Genomic DNA, 26455 nt, shown 5'->3' with positions numbered 1-26455 from the left:
ATTTCTTTACATGTTGGTCTCCCTCTCTTAAAATAAAACCTTAGGGGTGGAAACTTTGTCTGCATTTGCTTTACCAATGTTTGTTGAATTTGTAATTTAGAAAAGCATGCAAACATGAATTTTTAAATGCTTCCTAAAAACCGTGAACATTTTCTTTTCTAAAATATGATATTTTAATATCAAGATTTGCATCCAAAAAGCTGAAAAACTTACAGGTTACTCCTACAGAGGTTAGAAATGATGTTGAAAAAATGATTGTGGGCTATGAATCACATGACTAAGAAGGTAAGGACAGAGCAGTATAGATTTCAGAGAATTGGGCAATATACCATGAAAAACAAAAACCAAACAAGTTGCCATCAAGTTGGACCCCATGTATTTCAGAGTTGAGCTGCACTCCCATAAGATTTTCAAGGCTGTGAACTATTCAGAAGCAGATCACCAGGCCTTTCTTCCAAGCTCCTCTGGGTGAGTTCAAAGTGCCAAGTAGTTGAGGGCATAACCATGTGAGCCACCAGGGACTCCGAAATACCTTGAAGTTTCCACAAATGCCTGCTGCACACAATCCCATAGCTTCTGTTTTCCCAACTAAAATCAGAGCTATATACCCCATTTCCTTGATAAAGAGATACAAGAGTTATTTAAAACTGAAATAGTTCAATTATTTAGTAAAGGAATGATAAGCCAAATAATACCTCTTTGCATGTGGTGGGAGTTAAACAAAACCCTCTCTCAGTGAACCTGTTTCTGTTGCCTTAATTAGACAGATTATGAATTCACGGGAAGCATGTTCTGAGTGACAAATAGCACCCCATCAGCCATGCGTTCCATCTGCCATTCATCCATTGTTTTTTGACGACAGCACAGTATCTACGTATGGTAATTGCAAGTTGGTAATTTATTTTTAATATCTTTCAGCTGGTTTGGCTAGAATTTTAGAGTAGATAATAACAGCATTGAGTCTTACAACAATGTGATTTTCCCTCTTGATTAGACACAAAATGACTACCTTTTGTGAAATAAAGAAATAGCAAAAAGAATTTTCTGAGAGACTTAAGCTTAATAGAAAAAGGCCATTAACAATTCATTAGTTTTGAGCATCAAATTGTCATCTAATCGTTTCATATATCCATTTCTTATTATTTCATCCTTCTGGGTAGAGTATCATTTTAAAACTTTTCGTTTGTTTAGGTAAATAAAATATTCAGTAAAAGTTAATTTTCTAGAAAACTGAAATCAACCAATTTTTGCTCTCACAGATTGTTTATTTTAACCATGTTGGTTGTCATTCTAATATGCGATGACCAGTACTGCTCAGGAAGAAAAGGCAGTAAAATAAAGTTGTTAGGTTAAATTGTCAAAAGTATGAGGGGTCAAAGTGTGGTACTATGTATGGAGAGTTATTCTGCATGTACTATTAATAGAAATGAAACACATTAAATCAGAAGTATACATACTGATCAGGATCCCTAGTGGCATAGTGGTTAAGAGGTTGGCTGCCAACCAAAAGTTTGACAGTTCATATCCACCAACCTCTCCTTGGAAACTCTATGTTGCAGCCCTACTCTGTCTTAAAAGATCCCTATGAGTCGGAATCGACTCGAAGGCAATGGATTTTTGTTTTTTTTTTTTTGTATACATATTCGTCAGCTAGGTGTATGAAAGCTAGGCAAAATATGAAAACATTCCAGCACTTTTGTGACTGTACAGTGAAGTAAGCCATGAACGTAACTAAAGGACAACTGAGTTAAAAAGAGCCCAGGGATCATCTTGGACATCTCTCTCTTAACTAATTTATATTTCCTTGTTCTGGACATTTACATCTTCATTCAAGGCCTCTCCCCTTATCCCCAGACCATATATGAAATTGCCTGCTGATATCTCCACTTGGATGTCACAGTTGTTGTTGTCACGTGCCATCCAAGTCAGTTCCAAAATATAGTACAACAGAACGAAACACTGACCAGTCCTTCACCATCCTCACAATCATTGCCATGTTGAGCCCACTGTTGCAAATACCATGTCAGTCTATCTCACTGAAGGTCTTCCTCTTTTTTGCTGACCCTCTGCTTTACCAAGCATGATATCCTTCTTCAAAGACTGATAACATGTCCAAAGTATATGAGAAGAAGTCTCGCCATCCTCACTTCTAAGGAGCATTCTGGCTGTACTTCTTCCAAGACAGATTTGTACATTCTTTTGGCAGTGCACGGTACATTTAATATTTTTTGCCAGCACCACAATTCAAAGACATCAATTCTTCTTTGGTCTTCCATATTTATCGTCTAACCTTTGCACCTTAGTTCTCAAAGTGACATCTTTGCTTTTTAACATTTTAAAGAGGCCTTTGCATCAGATTTGCCCAATGAAATACATCATTTGATTTCTTGACTGCTCTTTCTGTGGGTGTTGATTGTAGATCCAAGTAAAATGAAATCCTTGACTCCATCCATGTCTTTAAGGTTGACTCTACTTTGAGGAGGCTGCTATTCCCCAGTTGCATTTTGAGTGCCTTCCAACCTGAGGGGCTCATCTTCCAGAAATATATCAGACAATGTTCCACTCCTATCCATAAAATTTTCAGTGGTTAATTTTTTTAGAAATAGGTTACCTACTCCTTCTTCCTAGTCTGTCTTAGTCTGGAAGCTCTGCTGAAACCTGTCTACCATGAGTGACTGTCATGGATTGAATTGTGTCCCTCCAAAATATCTGTCAGCTTGGCTAAGCCATGATTCCCAGGATTTTGTATCTGACGTGATTTTCCTACATGTTGTAAATCCTATCTCTATGATGTTAATGCAATGGGATTAGCCAGAGTTCTATTGATGAGGCAGGACTCAATCTACAGGATTGGGTTGTGCCTTGAGTCAATCTCTTTTGAGATACAAAAGAGAGAAGTGAGCAGAGAGGCATGAGGACTTCATACTACCAAGAAAGCAGCTCTAGGAGAGGAGCACATTCTTTGGACCTGAGATTCCTATGCTAAGAACCTCCTAGACAAAGAGAAGATTGATAACAAGGACCTTCCTCCAGAGCTGACAGAGAAAGAAAGACTTCCCCTCGAGCTGATACCGTGAATTTGGACTTCTAGCCTACTAGACTGTGAGAGAATAAATTTCTTTGTTAAAACCATCCACTGTGGTATTTCTGTTATAGCAGCTCTAGATGACTAAGACAGTGACCCTACTGGTGTTTGAAATACCAGTGGTATAGCTTCCAGCATCGCAACAACATGCAAGTGACCACAATACGACAAACTGAAGGACAAGTGGCAGAGATGTCACAGAGGTGCCTCAAATTACACAAATACATGTAAACCAGTTATTCCCCTTCTCCTCCATTGCTCCAACAACCCCATCCATACAGCAAATTGGGCCAGGAAAAAGGTGCCATCTTGAATACCTCCTTCTTAACCAAACACCAAGTCTTCTCAATTCTACTTCCTAAAAAATATTTCTACTCTGCTCGCTTTTCTGTATTCCTGCTATCACTGCCTTCATCCAAACTTTAATTTTTCTCTCCCTTTCAATAGCACTCTAATTGTTTTCTAGAATACATGAGCCAGATTTAAAATTTTAAAAGCTCTAATCTGATCATTTAGTTTCCCCTTAATATACTTCAGTAACTTCCTATTTCTATTAATATAGTTTCTAAAATCTCACAAGATACTGATGGAACACTTAGCTTTTATACGCTATCCAAGTTTTTTTTTTTTTCCACATCCTAAAGGACTCAACCTTCAAGACCTTTCCAGAGTATGCACTCTTTCACCCTCTTCACCTAAATAAGGTCAATTCTAGTCTTTCAAGTGTCAGTTTCTACATTAGTTCTTCAGGAAGATCTTCCCTAGGTATCCCAAGCTAAGTTAACCATTTATTTTATCATTTCCCCCCTTTTTAACAGTCAATATTTAGGTCTCCTATGAGACAATAAACCTCATAAAGACATAGGCAGACACCTCAGTTACAACAAAACACAACAGACATATTCAGCTGTGGCTGCTCATTCAACTGATACTTCTACTCTGTGAGAACCTCTAATCAACTAAATTGGTTAGACGATTTCAAACAGCTGGCTGGCTGAAGAGCTGATTTTGTCCAATAGTCATCGGCATGCTGTCGAGCCTCCTTATCTTCAGACTCATATGTTTAGCTAGCTGTCTTCTGAGTATCTCTAGTTGAATGCTTCCAGAGAACCCAAACTCAACACATTATAAACTATTACAACTCTTAGAACAGGTAAAAAAAAAAAAGGCCACATCTGTAGGCTCTGCACTTTAGGAGGTCCTACCTATCAAAAATATACAAAAAAAAAATTTATTGAAGAATACATAGTTTCCCCTGTAAGTCAAGATTTGACACTAAGCAGTGTTACAGAGCACCCCATAATTTTAAACATCCGGTCTCATGACTACCACTTTTTAGGCCCCTGGAAATGGTTCTTTATGTCTCTCAGCCTGTGTTCTTAAAACAAACCATGACTGTAGTCAAATGCAATGACAATTTGAGAATTTTGCTGCGCACCCAGCATCTGAGATGGACACTGCTTCAGCTCATGGGTGCAATTTTGAACAGTGGGAGACATTTGGCAAGGGAAAAGACTAATATGTGAAATCCTTACTAGGATTGCAAGGTAATCTTGATTAACAAAGAACTGTTTGCCAATAGTATTGAATATTCATGTTTTGTTTTTCTTCATCTTATAACTTATAGTTCTGGAGGTGCTCAAGATTTAGCACAATATTCACAGGTATTGCATTTGAAGGTTGAATAGTAACACGCTTTGTTAAACAATTCATATTATTCCTTACAAGTACCTTAACTGCATGCAAATATGACTAGACATAACATGTGTGAAACATGTTCTTTATACTTCTGTATAGAACTATGTATTGCTTCAAGAGATGGTTAAAAAAAAAAGTTATAGTAATTTATGCAAAGAAATTTAAATAATTTCAACATCTTTTTGTGATAAAAAATTTGTTACACGAAATTTCTTTAAAATGCTTGAACTTGGTTTACTTTCAACTCTGAGTATTGTTTTAAGGAACTTTTTGAGAGATCTATTTCCTAATGGTTTAGGAGAGTGGTTTGACTAATAAATTAATTGTAAGAAATTATCTAGGAATTACGACTCAAGAAAGGTCTAATTTGGCATTCAACAGAACATGAATTGTGTCAAAACCATGATTATTACAATATAATTAGTACATTTTTTGAAATGAAGGCAAGAAAAATAATTTTAAGTAATAAGCATGTAATTGTTTAGGAACTATGTGTCTTTATCTCACTACACATCCAAACAATTACTGTTCATCCACAGAACACCAAGATATGTGCAATAAGTGAATTCTCTTATCTTTGATGTTTTATAAATTTTTAGTAATGTAAAAGCCATATTCTATATATTTTTCATATCATCATTATAAATATATTTATCAAAGTTGGGTGGTAGAACATGTATAACATCACTGGCTTGAATGAGCCTCCATTTGCACTCTTCACAACTTTTATGTTAGGAGTAGGCTTATCTTAGACTGAACTCATCACTTACATCCTCTATCCCCACCCACTCTACTCCTCCTCGTGTGTCAAAAATTGAACCATTAATCACCTATTTGCTCTTTCTAGCTCCTCATTCAGCCTGAAGTCTTCGAAAATATTTTTCTTTTGGTTAAAGCAAGTTTTACTTCCTCTTCTTAATGTAGCTGATTAAAAACCAGTTTGAAAAACAAAATAAAACAAAACAGTTCTTTAGAAAGACCATTGCTAATCCATTGGATTAGGTCAATTTCTCTTACAGCCTGCATTTACTGAATGTTTTTGTTACAGGCATTATTTAATTTATATTTCAGTATCTGTCTTCCCTACAAGATGATAAGCTGTTTAAGGTAAGACATGTTGCCTAAAAACTTCACCAGTTTTTCCAAGCACGGTGCCATGTCTGCCTAATGGTATTGTTTCAATCAAGCAATTATTTCTCCTAAATTCTGTAATAAATAAGAATGAACAAATCTGTCTTGGAGAAAGTACAGCCACAATGCTCCTTTGAAGAATAGAGAGACTTTATTTACCTTACTTTGGACATGTCATCAGAAGGGATCAATCCCTGAAGAAGGACATCATGCTTGGTAAAGTAGAGTGTCAGCAAAAAAGAAGAATACACTCAATGAGATGGATTGGCACAGTGGCTGCAACAATGGGCTCAAGCACAGCAATGATTGCGAGGATGGCACAGGACTGGGCAATGTTTCATTCTGTCATACATGGAATCTCTATGAGGCAGAGCCAACTTGTCAATACCTAACAACAACAACAAACTCTGTTACGAGGATGGTACAGAACAATTAGCATTTTCCTTATGTATTTTCTCCCTCAGTAAGAAAAATTTAAGTTTCAAAATGGTACAGCCAATAAAATCTCAGATAGATAATTCACAAAACCTTAACTCTGATTATGTATATCTTTAGATAAGCACATTTACTACTTATGCCTATGAGACACATACATATGAATCATTCAGCACAGTTCTTAACCCATCACGTTCAAGAAATACTTCTTGGAAAAAATGTATGAATGAAAGCAAAATGTGCAATGTATCTGTATACATGCACTCTATCAACACCATCAATAGAATCCTTACTCTACAAGCATAGTGGAGTAACAGAAATTTACAAAGATGCTTTAGTCGTTTTGATCTTTAATTATGAAAATTCATTTCAGCTCAGCAATGTAGGATTAGATTTGCCCATGGGTAAATGGAAAATATCATTACTATAATATATGTATAGATGACACAACCTTGCTTGCTGAAAGTGAAGAGGACTTGAAGCGCTTACTGATGAAGATCAAAGACCACAGCCTTCAATATGGATTACACCTCAACATAAAGAAAACAAAAATCCTCACAACTGGACCAATGAGCAACACCATGATAAATGGAGAAAATATTGAAGTTATCAAGGATTTCATTTTACTTGGATCCACAATCAATGCCCAAGGAAGCAGTACTCAAGAAATCAAAGGACTGACTGCATTGAGCAAAACTGCTGCAAAAGACCTCTTCAAAGTGTTAAAAAGCAAAGATGTCACTTTAAGGACTAAGGTGTGCCTAATCCAAGCAACAGTGTTTTCAATCACCTCATATGGATACGAAAGCTGGACAATGAACAAGGAAGACGGAAGAAGAATTTATGCATTTGAATTATGATGTTGGTGAAGAATATTGAATATACCATGGACTGCCAGAAGAACAAACATATCTGTCTTGGAAGAAGTAAAGCCAATATGCTCCTTAGAAGCAAGGATGGCGATACTTCATCTCATGTATTTTGGGCACGTTATCAGGAGGAGGCAGTCCCTGGAGAAGGACATCATGCTTGGTAAAGTAGAGTGTCGGTGAAAAAAAAAAGAGGAAGACCTTCAACAAGATAGATTGACACAGTAGCTGCAAAGAGGCTCCAGCATATTAAGCATGGTGAGAATTGCACAGAACTGAGCATCATTTTGTTCTGTAGTAAAAAGGGTTGCTATGATCAGAACTGATATGATAGCACTTAACAACACATGTATATATATCATATGTAAATATTAATACAAAATATGAAAATAATATAAAAACTATTGTTTGTTGAATATTTTTAAGCACAAAGCATGTTGAATTTTTTTCATTCATTATTTACTTTGCACCATGATTTTTGAGATAATGAGTAGTTTTGCAGATAATAAATTCATGTAATAAATGGACTAAGCAATAGATAATTTTCTCTCACAACAAAGGCAGAACTCAAACCAGGTCTGTCAGAATCCCAAAGGTAGGTCTTAACCAGTACGTATTTTACCCTGTAACTGTAACTCTTCCTGTTAGATTAAGAATTGCTTCATATATATGAATAATCTAATAGATTGATGGCACACAACAAAACAACAATAGACTGATAGATATCGAGAGAGAAGCTTTCTTCATGAACAAGTTATTAACAGCAATATTTAGTCTAAAAAAATTAGAAAGAACTTAAATCAGAGTAATGTTTGTAGGAAGAAAGAACTATGGTATATATGTACACTGTGAAAATTTTATGCATTTAAAAATTATATTTATAACTTACATTTATAAAACTTCAAAACATGACATATTGATGCTTCTGTCACAATTCTATTTTTTAAAGTTACAAATGTATATATGCATAACTGTATGAAGCAGAGAAACACAAATGAAATAACCATATCTGTATTTTTAAATCTCTTTAAAGAAGAGTAGACATAACAAGAGAAGCAAATTATTTTTAGTAATCTGAGAGTTGATTGGTAAGAAATAGAGAGAAAATAAAGAACATTGGTGAGAAATAGACGGAAAAGGAGATGCAAGATGGAAAGAGAGAGAAAGAAGAGAGAAAAATGAGAGAAACAGACAGAGAAAGGAGAACACCAACTGCTAGCAAAGTTCAAACTCATGGATTCACATTTCCTTGAAGTCAATTCTAACTTTTGATCTGATGTGTCAATTTAATTTATTATTTTTTTTGTTTTGTTTTTTGCTTTGGCTTAGCTTGCTAAAGATGCTTGAGTTAGAGGCATGATTCCTGACTCTTGCAAGAGAAAAACACTTGATTAATTCAAAACATCTCAAGTATTATTTCAAATCAGCAAGGTTTCTTGAATACCTAGTATTAATCCAAGGCTATATGCCCTATCTTTTAAAGAATACAAGGATTTAAAAATCGTATTCTTTGTTGTAGTAAATATCTATTATTTTTTCTTCCTGGCTTCCCTGTCCTCCTTTTAGCAAAGCTGTCTTTTTTTTTTTTTTTTTTTTTAGAGAGGGAGAGAGAATGAGGGGAGTGATATTCCTTCATTTATTCATATATCAATTTTTATTAAGGACCTGGTATGTGCCCTGAAATGACCCTAGGTGGTAAAAATGGTTTAAATTGTTTGTGCTCTATTGCTAACCTAAAGGTTGGTGGTTCAAATCCACCCAGTCCTACAGTGGAAGAAAAAGCCTGGAGGTCATCTTCAGTTTAAGATTACATCCAATAAGACCCTATAGGGCAGTTCTACTCTATAATACATGGGGTCGCCATGAGTAGGAATCCACTCAACGGCAACTAGCAAGTGCTGTGTCACGTAATGTTCTAGGCATCATGGACAAGATAGTGGCATAACAGGAGGGGAAAAAAAGCACTTTTCTCATTAAGCTTATATTCTAGAACACTTTCATGATTTTTGTTGAATACTGATAGCCCATCATTATGGCTACAAGGGCAGGAATGTCCCATCTCCACAGTTAAAAGGAGTAAGCTAAAGACCCAGGCCTACCAAGAATACCACTCCATCCTTGACTTGGCATGGCGATGGACATAGAACAAACTCTGAGCATATATGGGCCCTGGAAAAATTAACATGTCTCACACCAATGATCTTTCATTTATTTTTTTTCAGAAATTTTCTCTGTGTATTTGCATATGTAGTTTCTATTGCTGGGTCTTCAATTCACTTATCTGTTCTTCTGCAAAATCTAATCTACTGTTGTCCTAGCCAGTATATTTATTGTTTTGCAAATTCTTTTTCATCATTAGAAGTTTCATTTGACTTTTTTTATATTTTCAATTTCTCAAACACTTATGCTTTCTTTTAGATTGTTCTGATATTGGTAACACATATAATAGCTATTTTAATGACCTTGTTTACTTATTCAATTATCTCTGTCATTCCTGAATTTGTACTGTTTTTCCTGTCTGGCTTGGAAGAGATTTTTTCCTCTTTCTTTGCATGTGTGGTAATTTTTTATGGGATGTTGGACATTGTAAATTTTACATTTTTTTAATTCCTCTAAATAGTATTGAGCTTTGCTCTGGTATGCAGTTTGATGCCCATGAGGGTTGCTTTCACACTTTGTTAAGGCAGGTCCTGAACCGCCCACTACTAACATGTGACTCTTGGAGAACTCTACCCAACGACTAATGTGTTATGAGATTCCTTCACTCTGACTGATGGGAACACAAACTACTCCCAGCACTGTGTGAGCCCTGGGAATTTTTCAGCTACTGCGTTTCAATGGTTCTTTGCCATGTCTTGATAGTTTTTTCTCACATATGTACAAACCAGCACTCAGCTGAAAACTCAAGGAGCCCCTCCAGGCATCTCCAGAGCTTGTTCGTTCTCTCTCTCTGGTTTCCTGTTCTCTGGTACTCTGTCCTACAATAGCCTTCTCAAACTCTGACCTTTGCCTCCCCAGCTCAGTGATAATGGTGGGTTCTCTTTAAGTTCCTCATCCCTGCTCTGCAGCCTGAAAACTGTGTCCAGCAGCAATGGGGGCACTGTAGGTTTCACTTGATTGTTTTTCCTCTTTCAGGGATTATAGCTGTGCACTGCCTGTTCCGCAACATCTTAAAGCCATTATCACATATACTTTGTCCAGTTTTTTAGTTGATTTATCTGAAAGGGCAATTCCAGTAGTAGTAAATCCTTCATGGCAGAAAGCAAAAGATTTTTTTTTTTTTTACCTCAAAGTTTTATACATGAAGACCAAACTGTGCTTGTTAAACTTAAACCCCAACACTTGGCGTAATGAAATAATTGTTAAATTTCTAGTTTAAGGATCATGTTTTCAGAGAAGTTTTCCCTAAAGGCACAAATTAAGTGGCTTTTCCCAGAGTCCTCTGATAATTGCTATTGTAACACTCATCAAACTTGCAAAGAGTCATAAAGTGCCTGCATCAAATAGAATATGAAATCCATGAGGTTAGAGGCTTCTTCGTCCCATAATATTCCCAATAAATATGTTGCTCTTGTCATGAGATAGATGCCTAAGAAAAATTTGTTGGAAAAATAATGTATTCAAGGGCAATATTTTCCAATTTGTTTTAAATTTGTGAAACTGCAGTTTGTTTTGTGTCTATTTCTGATAGAGTAGCTCTTTGCGACAATTCCTGACCCACTCATTGTTACCGATTTCCTGCTTGTTTCAGTTTTAGTCCTTACAGAATGGGTCAGGGATTAATTATCAGTCATTTGCAAATGGATTGTAAATCCTTGGTTTCTCCCTTTCAGCCACAGCCTACATAGCTCCCTACCCTCACTCAGGTGTCCACCGAATTTACCCCTACTGTGTGTTTTGGGAGATTGTTTTTTGGAAGCTACTGGTGGCAGAGGAGAATGTTAGCACAGGCTTTTGCCATCTTACGGAGCTGGCATTCATGTCATATGCCACCTTGAAAGATCCCTCTTTGGATACACTGTGTAGCCTTGGATGCAGCATTTCTATCTCAATACTCATGTTGGCTTCCTTTTTTCAGTTGTAATATGGCTCCTCCCTTCCCTTTTTCCCAAGTCTGTTTTTATATATTTATTAACATTCATTGCAATACATTCAGAATTTAATTTCATTTATGTACGGAAACTCACTTTTTTCTGATATATTGGAACACATATGTGAATTCTGTCTCTGGGGAAGAAATAAATCACCAAAATGTGTATACCGTATTATTGCAGCTGTGATTATATGATTATTAAAAAGGGTTTCAAAATCCTTGGTGAGTAAAAGATGCATTGTTCTCTTCTACTTTATTCCCAGAATTATCTTTTGCTGTGTTCGGTTAACATGAGTGTGTAAAAAAATTAAATATCTCTCTTTTTTTAGATTTCATAATATTTGCCTGCTCTTGATGGATAAATGCTCCTGAGTGATGCAAACAGTTATGCTTGGCTGCTAACCAAAAGGATGGAGGTTTGAGCCCATCCAGAGGCACCTGGGAAGAAAAGCCTGGAGATCCACCTCTCAAAAATCAGCCATTGAAAACCCTACAGGGCACAGTTCTCTGACATATACGTTGTGGCATGAGTTGGAATCGACGGGACAACAACTGGTTTTTTACTCATGGATATTCATATGTTACTGCATTCTAATTTCTCTTTCTGACTTCCACATTTATTTTATCCATTTATGAATCAGTAAAAGGAGAAATGGTTTGTAAAGAGAAAACAAGCACCTGGTTCACCAGGAAAAGATATGCTACAATTCAAGAAATTTATTCTTTTACAAAAGTGCTTATAAAATAACAAAGGATACCACTACTTTCATGGCATTTATTTTGTTATTTATTTTTTCCTAGTTTGAAAATGGGGGTAAAATATCTCTCCTTCTTATCGCAAGACGGTGTTATGAACACAAAATGAAACTGTATGTACTGAAGCATCTGAAATTTCACACTGATAAACAAATGTTAGGTTTCATTGCTGTTATAGACAATAATTTTGTGTTGCTATTGTCATTTGGAGATGAATTTTTCAAAAATGTATGAGATTTAATTTTAATTTGATCTTACTGATTTTTACATTAAAGTAATTACTTCTTTGCCTGATATCATAAAATGTACATACCTCTACATCTTAACTTGGCAATTAGTACCATCCAAGTAAGTTGTGGAGCCCTGGTGTTGCAGTAGTTAAAAGCTATACTACAGCTGCTAACCAAAAGGTCAGCAGCTTGAATCCATCAGCCACTCCTTGGAAATTCTATGAGACAGTTACATTCTGTCCTATAGGGTTATTATGAGTTAGAATCAACTCAACAGCAATGGGTTTTTTTTTTTTTTAATAAGTTATAATGCTGCTTAAGATAATTAGTTGAAAAGATATTGCCAAGACATTTTATTATAATGTATTCTTTATGTAAATTTGAATCTGCGTACCTCTGCCTTTTTTATTTTAGGTTGTGCGTGGGCTACAAAATAATGTGTAACAATGGCTTAATCTTCTTTGGAGAAAGTATTGACTCACTATTCATAACCAAATTTAAACACTAGGTAAGTTCCAGCTGCCTTATAAATTAAAAATAACACTTCATCTCATAGGAAACTGTAGACTATTGGTAAATGTAATTTCTATTGATTATTAAATTATTTTTTTCAAAATACCATTAGATTTTATGCTGCGTTGCTCAACTTTATTAATATCTTGCAAGAGAATAATTGGCAATTTATCTCTAGCAACACTAATATTATCTCTGAAATTGTTACCTCCGAAACACGCTTACTTATTTTTGGGAAAATCTACTTTTGAGCTTCCTCTATATTTTAGATGATGAATGGTATCTTTTTGTCTCAGTGGTTAAGAAAGAAACTTTATTTTATGGTATAGTAAGTAAAGTATCTATATTAAGAAAGAACGTACACCTCAGGGTTAAGTTCTTGATTGCATGAAAGAATGATTCTTTGACTTACTTAATGACACAGGAAGAAAACAAGAAGACATTTGAAATTATTTTGTTTTCAGAACAATGTTTTAAACTGTTTTTTAAAAATTATTTCTTTAGGCATAATTTCTTTCACAGTTGGGATGTTGGGACTGATTCTAACTTTCTACTTCTCTTTTTTTAAAGGATTTTAAATTCTTTTGTTTTGAATTTTGTATTTCATCATAGAAAATTTAAACATGCTAGAGTAAATGAAATAGTATAATGAATCCCCAATGTATCCTTCACTCAACATCAAAAATTATTGACATCTACCATTCTTGTTTCATCTATAACCCTTCCCAGTTCCCACTGCCTGTGGTGGTGCTAATGATAATGATGATGATGATGTTTGCAGCTCTTTTCTAAGGTAGCACTGATCTACATCAAAATGCACAAATCTTAAATGTACAGTTTTGAAAAATGTGTGCCTCCTTAAAGAATACACACATTACAACATTTCTGTCTTCCAGAAATCCTTCTGGAAAGAAGTGTGCTTTCCCAGTCAATTCAGCCTTCATAGGCAACCATTTTCACAATCGTTTCGAATCAGAGTATCGCTACCTTTTCTGGAACTTCATAGCAAAGGTATTATACAGTATATATTCTTTTGTGTCTGCTTATTTTCTCTCAGCATGGTGTCTGTGAGATTCACCCATGCTTGTGTTCATCGTTTTGAATAGTCCATTTCTTGTTATTGCTGAGTAGTAGTCCATGTTATACATATACAAAAATGTGTTTATTCTTTCTGTTGCTGGCGGATAGTTGGATTGTTTCCAGTTTTGGGGTGTAATTGAAAGTGCTATGAATATTCTTGAATGAGTCTCTTTATAGGCATATGATTTTTCTTTCTCTTGGATAGGTAAATAAAAGGATTATTGGGTCAAGAGTGGGTGTATATTTAACTTGTTGAGGAATTGCCAAATCTTTTTCTAAAGGAATTATACTATTTTATCTTTAATGCATGAGACCCTGGTTTCTCCTCATTTTTACCAACATTGAGAGCTGTTGGTCTTTTTTAATTTTAGCCATTCTAATAGGTGTGTCGGCCCTGGTGGTGCAGTGGTTAAGCTTTTGGCTGCTAACCAGAATGTTGGCAGTTTGAATCCACCAGCTGCTCCTTGGAAACTCTACAAGGCAGTTCAACTCTGTCCTATCGAGTTGCAACGAGTCAGAATCCACTTAAAGGCAATGGATTTGTTCTCTTTTTAATAGGTGTATAGTGGTCCTGGTGATACAAACAGTTAAGCACTTGGCTGCTAACAGAAAGCTTGGCTGTTTGAACCCACCCAGTGACTCCACTCAAGAAAGACTGGCTATCTGCTTCCTTAAAGATTACAGCCAAGAAAACTCTATGGGGGGAGGGGACAACAAGATGGTAGAATAGTCAGACACTTCCTGTAGTCCCTCTTACAACAAAGACCAAAAAAAAAAAACAAGTGAACCAATTATATATGGCAATCCAGGAGCCCTGATCATGAAAGACAAAGCTGAGGAGTCAGACTGAGTGGCAGAAGGAGGGGGAGACAGTTAAGAAGCAGCAAAGAAGTGCCAGTCTTGAGCTAGCTGGTACCCTGCATACTAGGTTGGTGGGCACATGTGGGCCGAGGCAAGCAGTACCACTCAGGACGCATTTCACCATGTCAGGAGAGACCAGGAGGCAGAAAGTCTGCATGAGCCTCCAGAACCAGGGGAAAGTGGCAATGGATCTGCGAAAGTTAAGCGCAAGTGTCTAACTTACCACACGGGATCGAAACAACCCCACACCTCTGGGACTTTCATAGCAGGGAAGTACTATTTTCCCCTCACCCACCCCCCTCCCTGCTCCACTCTGATACCAGTCCAGCCAAAAACGAAAAAAAAAAAACCCATTGCTGTCGAGTCTATTCCAACTCATAGTGGCCCTATAGGACAGAGTAGAATTGTTCCATAGGGTTTCCAGGGAGTACCTGGTGGATTCGAACTGGTAAACTTAGTGCTTAATCACTACACCAGCAGGGTTTCCACCAGTCCAGCAGTATTCAACAATTGCCACATGCCCTAAATTGAAAATGGGAGCTATTGTGCCCAGACCAGTCTTGAAGCTTTAGGAAAAAAGAAAAAGAAAAAACGCCAAACCCCTTAGCCTGATACTCAGGACTAACCACACCTAAACCAGTCTTGTGGCTTTAAAAAATTGCCACACTCCCTAAGCCAGGAACTCAGGGCAGGCACTGCGTTTGCCTAGGCACAGGCATAAGTGGTCAATGGACTTCTAATGCCCTTTACCCCTGCCTAAACCTTTGTGGGCCAATTCAATAGCATAGGCCCTCATTAGCATAGAACAACAGGGTATATACCTGAAGCCTATTTTCAACTGCAGCAGTCAAGGAGGAGTTGCAGATTCACAACATCTGACAATGTCCTGCCCATTAAGCAGGGTCCTCACCCACCTATATCAGGGGCCTGAGGACTGGCAGTTTCATCCATTCCACCTGGCCACCCATGACAGGGATTTCAGAATAAGTGGTACCTCCCAGTCCTTACAGCCAACAGCATTGAGTGCCCAAAATCTGGCTGCAAAACTCACTCACCTACATGCTCTAGGGGACAGAGACACACCTTCCAACTAGGGACTCAGGGGCAGCCATCAGCCCTCTACCCTGCTCACCACATGACCCGCCACTGCAGCCATACACCTATGCCTCCTCCAATCACCCTTATGTAGCCCTGCCCATTTAAACCATAGGTGAGAGTCAGCACCACACACTTGGTGACCAATGACCTGAACACCTAAGCTGAATCCGCACAAGAAAGTAAACACACTCCTGGGCTCACACAGCTAGTAGCAGCTAAACCACCTGGTGACAGGATGTGAGAGCTTCAAAGATGCCAACAACTAAAGTAGCTCACATGCCCAGCCTATTTGTGCATATCAAAACAAAACAAAACCAAAAAAAAGCTAGGACATAGTAAGCAAACATGCAATAAATAAATATTTTATTGCTGGCTCAGAGACAACAGTCAATATCAAATCACATAAAGAAAGCATATCAAGATGGCTCCAGCAAGTGACCAAAACGAAGAATGAGGAAACGATCTGGAAGAAGAGAAAGTATTGGGATTCCCAGGGACAGAATTCAAAAGATTAATATACAGAACTCTTCAAGAAATCAGGAAGGAGAACAGGCAAAACACAGACCAAGCCAAGGAACACACAGACAAAGCAACAGAGAATTCAGGAAAGCAATACAAGAACAAAAAGACAAATTTAACAGGTTGCTAGGAACCACAGTAGACAGCAAATAGAAATCCAAACAATTATCAATAAAACTTCAGAATTAGACAATTCAACAGAAGGTCATAGGAGCAGAATTGAGGCAATACGAGTGAGAATTAGTGAGACTGAAGATAAAGCCCTAGACACCAATTTATTTGAGGAAAAATCAGATAAAAGAATTTTTAAAAATGAAGAAACTCTAAGAATTATGTGGGATGCTATCAATAGGAAAAACCTACGAGTGATTGGAGTACCAGAATGAGGGGATAACAGAAAATACAGAGAGAATTGTTGATTTGCTGGCAGGAAACTTCCCTGATACCGTGAAAGGTAAGAAGCTGTCTATCCAAGAAACTCATTGAACCCCACACAGAGTGGATCCTAAAAGAAAGAACCAAGACGTATTATAATCAAACTTGCCAAAACCAAAGATAAAGACAAAATTTTAAGAGTGGCTAGGAATAAATGAAAAGCGACCTACAAAGGCAAGGCAATAAGACTAAACTGAGTACTCAGCAGAAACAATGCAGGCAAGAAGGCAATGGGAAGACATATATAAAGCCTTGAAGGAAAAAAATTGCCACCCAAGAATTACATATCCTGCAAAACTGTCTCTCAAATATAATAGTAAAATTAAGGCATTTCCAGATAAACAGAGTTAAAAGAATTTCTAAAAACCAAACCAAAATTAAAAGAAATATTGGCTAGACAACCAACAATATCAGATAACAACCTAAGACTAGAACACAGGGCAGAACAACCAGATATCAACCCAGATAGGGAAGTCACGAAAATGAGTCAAAGCTAAAACACTGAAAATAGGGAAGCAGAGACATGAATATGTAAATGATGACAACATTAAAACAAAAAAGAGGGACTAAATAGTGTAGTCACAGAACTTTCATAAGGACAAGTTAAGGCGGTATCAAAAAATGAAAGATTGGCTTAAAGTAAGAAAAAGAAGAAAATTTTAAGGTAACCACAAAGAAAACTAACAAATCTACCCATCAAAATAAAAAAAGAAGAAAAACATAAAGACTCAGCAACTACAAAATGTGCAACAATGAAAAAGATGAAAAGAAAATACATAAAGAAAAACAACTCAGCACAGAAAATTAAGTGGAACAAAGAAACCGTCAACACCAAAAAAAAAAAAAAATGACAGCACTAAACTCATGCCCATCAATAATAACACTGAAATTAAATGGATTAAATGCAGCAATAAAGAGACAGATAGCGGCAGAAAGGATAAAAATCACAATCTGTCTACATGGTGCCTACAAGAGACACACTTTAGACTCAAAGACACAACAAGCAAACTAAATCTCAAAGGATACAAAAAATATATACCAAAAAAAATCAAAAAGGAAAAGGAGTGGCAATAATAATCTCTGACAAAATAGACTTTAAAGCAAAATCCACCACAAAAGATAAGGAAGGACACTATATATTGATTTAAGGGTCAATACACCAGGAGGACATAACCATAATAAATACATACACATCCGACAGCAGGGCTCCAAAATACATAAACTGTAACAGCATTGAACAGAGAGATAGACAGCTCCACAATTATAGTAGGAGACACCAACATACCTCTTTTAATGAAGGAGAGAACAACTAGAAAGAAACTCAATAAAAAAACGGAAGATCTAAATGCCACAATCAACCAACTTGACCTCACAGACATATACAGCACACTCCACCCAACAGCAGACAAGTATACTTTCTCTTCCATTGCATACGGAACATTCTCCAGAATAGACCACATATCAGGCCACAAAGAAAGCCTTAACAGAATCCAAAACATCAAAATACTACAAAATATCTTTTCTGACTGTAAAGGCATGAAAGTAGAAATTAACAACAGAAAAAGCAAGGAAAAAAATCAAATACGTGGAAATCGAACAACACCTTGCTTAAAACTCCTGGGTTATAGAAGAAATCTAGGATGGAATAAAGAAATTCGTAGAATCAAATGAGAATGAAAACTTATTGTACCAGGATCTTTGGGACACAGCAAAAAAATGCACACATTCAAAAACAAGAAAGGGCCAAAATCCAAACATTAACTCTACAACTCAAACAAATAGAGAGTGGCAAAAGTAGTCCTCGGGCACCAGAAGAAAGGAAATAATAAAGATTAGAGCAGAAATGGAAACCCTGGTGGCGTAGTGGTTAAGAGCTACAGCTGTTAACCAAAACGTTGGCAGTTCAAATCCACCAGGTCTCCTTGAAAACTCTATGGAGCAGTTCTACTCTATCCTACAGGGTCGCTATGAGTCAGAATCGACTCGACAGAAATTTTTTTTTTTGAGAGCAGAAATAAATGAAATAGAGAATAGAAAAACAATTTAAAGAGTCAACAAGGCCAAGAGGTGATTCTTTGAAAAGATCAACAAAATCGATAAGCCACTGGCCAAACTGATAAAAGAATAACAGGAAATGACACAAAATACATGAATAAGAAACTGAATGGGTGATATCAAACCAGACCGAACTGAAATTAAAAGGATCATAACAGAATACTATGAAAAATTGTACTCTAACAAATTTGAAAACCTACAGGAAATGGACAAATTTCTAGAAACACACTACCTACCTAAACAGATGTAGAACAGCTAAATAAACCTATAACAAAAGGAGAAATACAAGAAGTAATTTAAAAAAAAAAAAAACAACAACAGAAAAAGCTCTGACCCTGACAGCTTCACTGGAGAATTCTACCAAATTTTCAAAGAAGAGTTAGCAATAGTACTATGAAGAGTGTTTCAGAGTGTAGAAAAGGAAGGAATGCTCCCAAACTCATTCTATGAAGCCAGCATAATTCTGATACCAAAACCAGGTAAAAAAAAAAAAAAAAAATGTAAAGACATCACAAAAAAAGAAAATTACAGACCAATAGCCATCATGAACTTAAATGCAAAAATCCTCAACAAAATTCTAACCAATAAAATTCAACAACATGTCAAGAAAATAACTCATCATGATCAAGTGGGATTCATACCAGGTTATCATGGATGGTTCAACATCATAAAAACAATCAATGTAATCCACCACACAAATAAAACAAAAGATGAGAACCACATGATCTTATCAATTGATGTAGAAAAGACATTTGACAAAGTCCAACACCCATTCTTGATAAAAACTCTCAGCAAAATAGGAATAGAAGGGAAATTCCTTGACATAATAAAAGGCATTTATACAAAGCCAACAGCCAACATCATCCTAAATGGAGAGAGTCTGAAAGCATTCCGCTTGAGAACAGGAATCAGACAAGGATGCCCTTTATCACCATTCTTATTCAGCCTTGTGCTGGAGGTCCTAGCCAGAGCAATAGGCAAGAAAAAGAAATAAAAAACATACAAATTGGTAAGGAAGAAGCAAAAGTATTCACAGATGATATCATTTTATACAGAGAAAACCCCAAAGAATACACAAGAAAACTACTGGTACTAATAGAAGATTTCAGCAAAGTATCAGGATACAAGATAAACATACAAAAATCAGTTGGACCCCTCTACACCAACAAAGAGAACTTCAAAAAGGAAATCACCAAATCAATACCATTTACAGTAGACCACAAGGAGATAAAATATTTGAGAATAAATCTTACCAGAGATGTAAAAGACCTATACAAAGAAAACTACAAGACACTACTGCAAGAAATCAAAAGAGACCTACATAAGTGGAAAAGCATACCATGCTCATGGATACAAAGTCATCGTTGTGAAAATGGCAATTCTACCCAAAGTAATCTACAGAGACAATACAATTCCAATACAAATTCCAACGGCAATTTTAACAAGATGGAGAAACAAATCACCAACTTCATATGGAAAGGGAAGAGGCCCTGGATAAGTAAAGCATTACTGAAGAAGAAAACAAAGTGGGAGGCCTCACACTATGTGATTTTAGAACTGATTATATCGCCACAGTAGTCAAAATAGCCTGGTACTGGTAGAACAATAGATACATAGACCAGTGGAGCAGAACTGAGAATGCAGACATAAATTCACTTACATATGAACAACTGATATTTGACAAAGCCCCAAAGTTCCCTAAATGGGTAAAAGACAGTCTCTTTAACAAATACTGCCAGGATAACTCGATATCCATCTGCAAAAAAGTCAAACAAGACCCATATCTCCCACCATGTACAAAAACTAACTCAAAATGGATCAAAGGCCTAAATATAAAATCTAAAACTATAAAGATCATGGAAGAAAAAAATAGGGACAATGCTAGGAGCCCTAATACATGGCATAAACAGAACATAAACCATAACTAACAGTGCACAAACACCAGAAGAGAAACTAGATAACTGGGAGCTCATAAAAATCAAACACTTACTGTCATCAAAAGACTTCACCAAAAGAGTAAAAAGACAACCTACAGACTGGGAAAAAAATTGGGGCTACAATATATCCTATAAGGGCCTAATCTCTAAAATCTACAAGATATTGCAACACTTCAACAACAAAAAGACCAATTACCCAATTAAAAGATGGGCAAAGGATATGAATAGACACTTCACCAAAGATGACATTCAGGTGGCTAACAGACACAAAAGGAATGTTTGCTATCATTAGCCATTAGAGAAATGCAAATCAAATCAAAATGACATTGAGACACCATCTCACCCCAACAATACAGGCCTTAATTAAAATAAATAAATAACAAATGTTGGAGAGGTTGGAGAGGGACTGGAACACTTACATACTGCTGGTGGGAATGTAAAATGGTACAACCACTTTGGAAAATGATTTGGCTCTTCCTTAAAAATCTAGAAATAGAAGTACCATATGATCTAGCAATCTTACTCCTTGGAATATGTCCTAGAGAAACAGCTGTCAAACGAATAGACACATGCATACCCATGTTCACTGCAGCACTGTTCACAATAGCAATAAGAAGGAAACAACCTAGGTGTCCATCAACAGACGAATGTATAAACAAATTATGATGTATACACATAACGGAATACTATACAATCATGAAGAACAATGATGAATCTGAGAAATATAACGTGGATGAATTTGGAGGGCATTACGCTGAGTGAAATTAGTCAGTCACAAAAGGGCTGATATTGTATAAGACCATTATTACAAGAGCTCAAGAAAAGGTTTAAACACAGAAGAAAATATTCTTTGATGGTTAAAAAGTTGTGGAAGTAGGAAGAGGGGAATTCACTAACTAGATAGACAAGAATCATCTTAGGTGAAGGGAAGGACAACACACAATATAGTGGAAGTCCGCACAACTGCACCAAAGCAAAAGCTAAGAAGTTTCCAGAACACAACCAAACACTCTAAGAGACAAAGTAGCTGAGGCTGGGGCTTGGGATCCATGGTTTCGGGGGACATCTAGGTCAATTGGCATAACTAAGTTTATTAAGAAAATGTTCTGCATCCTACTTTGGTGAGTGGCATCTGGGGTCTTAAAAGCTCGTGTGCAGCCATCTAAGATGCATCAATTGGTCCCAACGGACATGGAGCAAAGGAGAATGAATACCACCAAAGACACAAGGAAAATATTAGCCCAAGAGACAAAAGGGCCACATAAGGCAGAGGCTCTATCAGCCTGAGACCAGAAGAACTGGATGCTGTCTGGCTAGCATCAATGACCTGAAAGGGAACACAACAGAGAGTCCCAGACAGAGCGGGAGAAAAGTGTGGAGCAGAACTCAATTTCACTTAAAAAAAAAAAAGAATTAACGGTCTCAGTGAGGCTGTAGGAACCCCTGAAGCCAAGGCTCTGGATGTTCTGTTAACCAAGAACTAAAACCAATCCCAAAGCCCACTGGTCAGACAAAGATTAGACTGGAATACAAAACATAAAATAATACTCCTGAAGAGTGTGCTTCTTAGTTCAATCAGATATAGGAGACCAAATGGGCGCATCCTGTCTGGGGGCAGGATGAGAAGGCAGGAAGGCACAGTAACTTGTTGAATGAACAGAAGAAAAAAGGGATGGAAAGGGAGAGTGTGCTGTCACATTACAGGAATTGCAACTAAGGTCACATAACAATATGTGCGTAAATTTTTGTATGAGAAATAAACTTGAGCTATAAACTTTTACCTAAAGCACAATAAAAATAAATAAATAAAAGTGAAAAAAAGAAAACTCTATGGGGCAGTTCTACTCTGTCACATGGGGCCCCTACGAGAAGAAATAGACTGGACAGCATCTAACAACGTTTGCTATATAGTGCTATCTCATTGTGATTTTAATTTGTATTTTCTTAATGACTAATGATGTGTATTTTCTCATGCGCTTTTTGATCTTTTCTATCTTCTTTGGGAAGTGTCTGTTTAAATACTTCCCTATTTAAAATTGTGTTTTTCTTTTATTATATTATCACTGTGTTAAAGGAGATGCTGCAAAAATTTCCCGTTTCCTCCTGAAAAACTTTATAGTTTTACTTTTTTATGATTATGTATAATTCATCAAAAAAAGTAAATCTTTGCCAAATTGTAAAAATTTCTCCTATGTTTCCTCCTGAAAAGCTTTATAGTTTTACTTTTTATGATTATGTATAATTCATCTCAAGTTTATATTTCTATATGGTAGAATATTCATTTCATCCATATGGATATCCAGTTGTTGCAGCACCATTTATTGAAATGAATTTTCCTTCCCCATTGAATTGCTTTGGCATCTTTGCTAACAATCAATAGACCATGTAATTGTGGTTCTAATTCTGTGCTCTCTATTCTGATCCTTGATCAACTTGTTTTCCTTATGCCAATACTATACTGTCTTGATTACTCAGTTTATTACTAAGGGATATTCTAACCCTTTGGTATTTTCAAATAAATTTTAGAATAAGCTTATCATATTTATATTCTGGATTTATGTTGGGAATTACATTAAATCAACAGATTAATGTGGGGGAACTGATCTCTTCCAAACACTGACACTTGCACACCACGAACATGGCTTGAGAGAGAGATGCCCTTTTCATGGTGTGCAAGTGGTTAAGTGATACAGTGGTTAAGTGATACAGCTGCTAACCAAAAATCAGTAGTTCAAATCCACCAGCAGATCCTTGGAAACCCTATGGGGCAGTTTTCTGTTCTACAGGGTCGTTATGGGTCGGAATCTACCGGATGGCAATGGGTTTGTGTATATATATATATTTATATCTTTTTTAATGACTCTCAATCGTATTTTGTAGTTTTTAGTTTTGCACATTCTATGTTACATTTATTCCTTAGTATTTGTTGATTTCATGTCCTTATAATTGTTTTGTTTGTTTTCATTTTCCAGTTGTTTACTCCTACTTGTAGGTATACAGCTGATATTACGGATTGACCCTGAGACTTTCTTAAACTGATGTATTCATTCTAAAAGTTATTTACTGTTATTCCATGTAACTGTCCATGTAAACAATATTGCCGTATGTGATAAGGACATTTTTTTTTTCTTCTAAAACTTGGTTTATTTCTTTTCATTTTTACTTGCTGCCCCGGATGGGTTCTCCAGTAGCACATTGGATAGGACCGGTGAGAACAGATGTCTTTGCCTTGCTTCTGTTCATATGGGGAACCCATTCAGTCTTTACCTTTAAGTACGATGATACCTGGAGGCAAGCCTTTTCAGTTTTAGAAGTTTTCTTTTATTGCTAGATAGACGAGAGGTTTTTTCTTTGTTCATTTTGTTCCATCTGTTTGGTTTTGTTTTCTTTTTTTTAAAGAATAATGAGTCGTGAATTGTGTCATATGCTTTTTCTCTGGATTTATTAAGGTGCTCGTATGGTTTTCTACTTTATTTTCTCAATGTGATGAATTGCATTAAGTGATATAAACCTTCCTTGTATCCTAGACTAAACTCCAATTGGTCATGATATATTATTCCTTTTTATATATTGCTGATTATTTGCTAATATTTTGTTAAGCAATTTTGAATTTATCTATTGAGGGATATTTGTATATAATTTTTATCGTGTGGTATTTTGTTCACTTTTGATAGCAGGATAATGTCAACCTCATAAAATGAATTAGGAAACATTCCACCCCTATTTTCTCTAAGTTTTTGCCTAAAATTGCTATTATTTCTTCCTCAAATGCTTAAGAGAATCCACCAGTGTTCATACATTGGTGTCTGGAGTTTTCTCTATGTTTAGTACCAAGTCGAATTTCTTTGATTGTGATATTATTGTTGTTGTGTGCCTTTAAGTCAATTCTGACTCATAGCAACCCTATTGGACAGAGTAGAAATGCCCCATAGTGTTTCCTGGGCTGTGATATTTATAAGGAAACCCTGGTGGCATAGTGGTTAAGAGCTAGGGCTGCTAACCAAACGGTTGACAGTTCAAATCCACCAGATGCTCCTTGGAAACCCCATGGGGTCGCTATGAGTTGGGATCAACTCAACGTCAGCGGGTTTGGTTTGGTTGGAATGTTTACAGGAGCAGACTGTCAGGTCTTTTATTCCATGCAGCGCCTAGTGAGTTCGAACTGTTCACCTGTCAGTTAGCAGCTGAGCTCTTAATCATTGCCCATCCCCCCCACCCCCTCCCCGGGCTCCTATTAATGTTTTGTTTCATCTTGTATCAATCGTGTCTTTAAAGGAATTTTTCTATTTCATCTAAATTGGCAAATTTACTGGAAATAAATTTGTCCACGATATTTCTTTTTTATCTTTTTAATATCTGTGCAATTGATTAAAATATATTCTCTTACATTTCTGATGCTGATAACATGCTTCTCTGTTTTGTTTTTTTTTAAATCACCTTAATCAGTCTTACTAGGAGTTTATCAATTTATTAAACTTTTACTTCTTTTTTTCAAAGAATCAACATCTGGTTGTGACAATTTCTTTTTCGATTTTTCTTTTACTATTTCTATTGTTTTTTTTTATATCTATTATTTAAGTACCTAAGCATGTATGTAGTATTTGTAATAGTTATTTTAATGTCCTTGCTTGTTAATTCCATTATCTCTGTCACTTTCATGTGTGTTCTATTAAGTTATATTTTTCCTTGTTATAGACCACACTTTTCTGCTTCTTCCTATGTCTAGAAATTTTGTTTTTTGTATGTTAGATGTTATGCATTTTGTGTTATCAGCTGTTGCATTTTTTTCTTCCTTTAAAGAATGTTGGACTTTGTTCTTTTAAGTTAATTGCAGATCAGATTGATCTTTTTAAGGTTTTTTTTTAGACTTCAAAATTAAATTTTATTTTCTATATTTGTTGGACTAATTTTTTTTTATTATTATTGTTATACTTTAGATGAAGGTTCACAGAACAAACTAGCTTCTCGTTAAACAGTTAGTACACATATTGTTTTATGACATTGGTTAACAACCCCACGATACTTCAACTCTCTCCCTTCTCAACCTTGGGTTCCCTGTTACCAGCTTTCCTGTCCCCTCCTGCTTTCTAGTCCTTGCTCCTGGGCTATTGTGCCCCTTTAGTCTTGTTTTGTTTTATGAGCATGTCTAATCTTTGGCTGAAAGGTGAACCTCAGGAGTGACTTCATCACTGAGCTAAATGGGTGTCTGGGGGCCATACTCTCAGGGTTTCTCCAGTCTCTGTCAGGCCAGTAAGTCTGGTCTTTTTTTGTGAATTAGAATTTTGTTCTACATTTTTCTCCAGCTCTATCCAGATCCCACTGTTTTAATCCCTGTCAGAGCAGGCAGTGGTGTTAGCCAGGTACAATCTAGTTGTACTGGACTCACTCTGGTGGAGGTTGTGGTACTTGTGGTCCCTTAGTCCTTTGGACTAATCTATTCCTTGTGTCTTTAGTTTTCTTTATTCTCCCTTGCTCCCAAAGGGGTGATACCAGGGGAGTATCTTACAGGGCCGCTTACAGGTTTTTAAGACCCCAGACGCTACACAGCAAAATAGAATATTGAACATTTTCTTTGCAAACTATATTATGCCAACTGAGCTAGATGTTCCCCAAGACCATGGTCTCCACAGCTCTCAGCCCAGTAATTCGGTCTCTCAGGG

Source organism: Loxodonta africana, chromosome 20 (genome assembly GCF_030014295.1).
Source record: "Loxodonta africana isolate mLoxAfr1 chromosome 20, mLoxAfr1.hap2, whole genome shotgun sequence".
NCBI classification, from domain to species: Eukaryota; Metazoa; Chordata; class Mammalia; order Proboscidea; family Elephantidae; genus Loxodonta; species Loxodonta africana.
Note: the sequence above shows the minus strand (reverse complement) of the source record.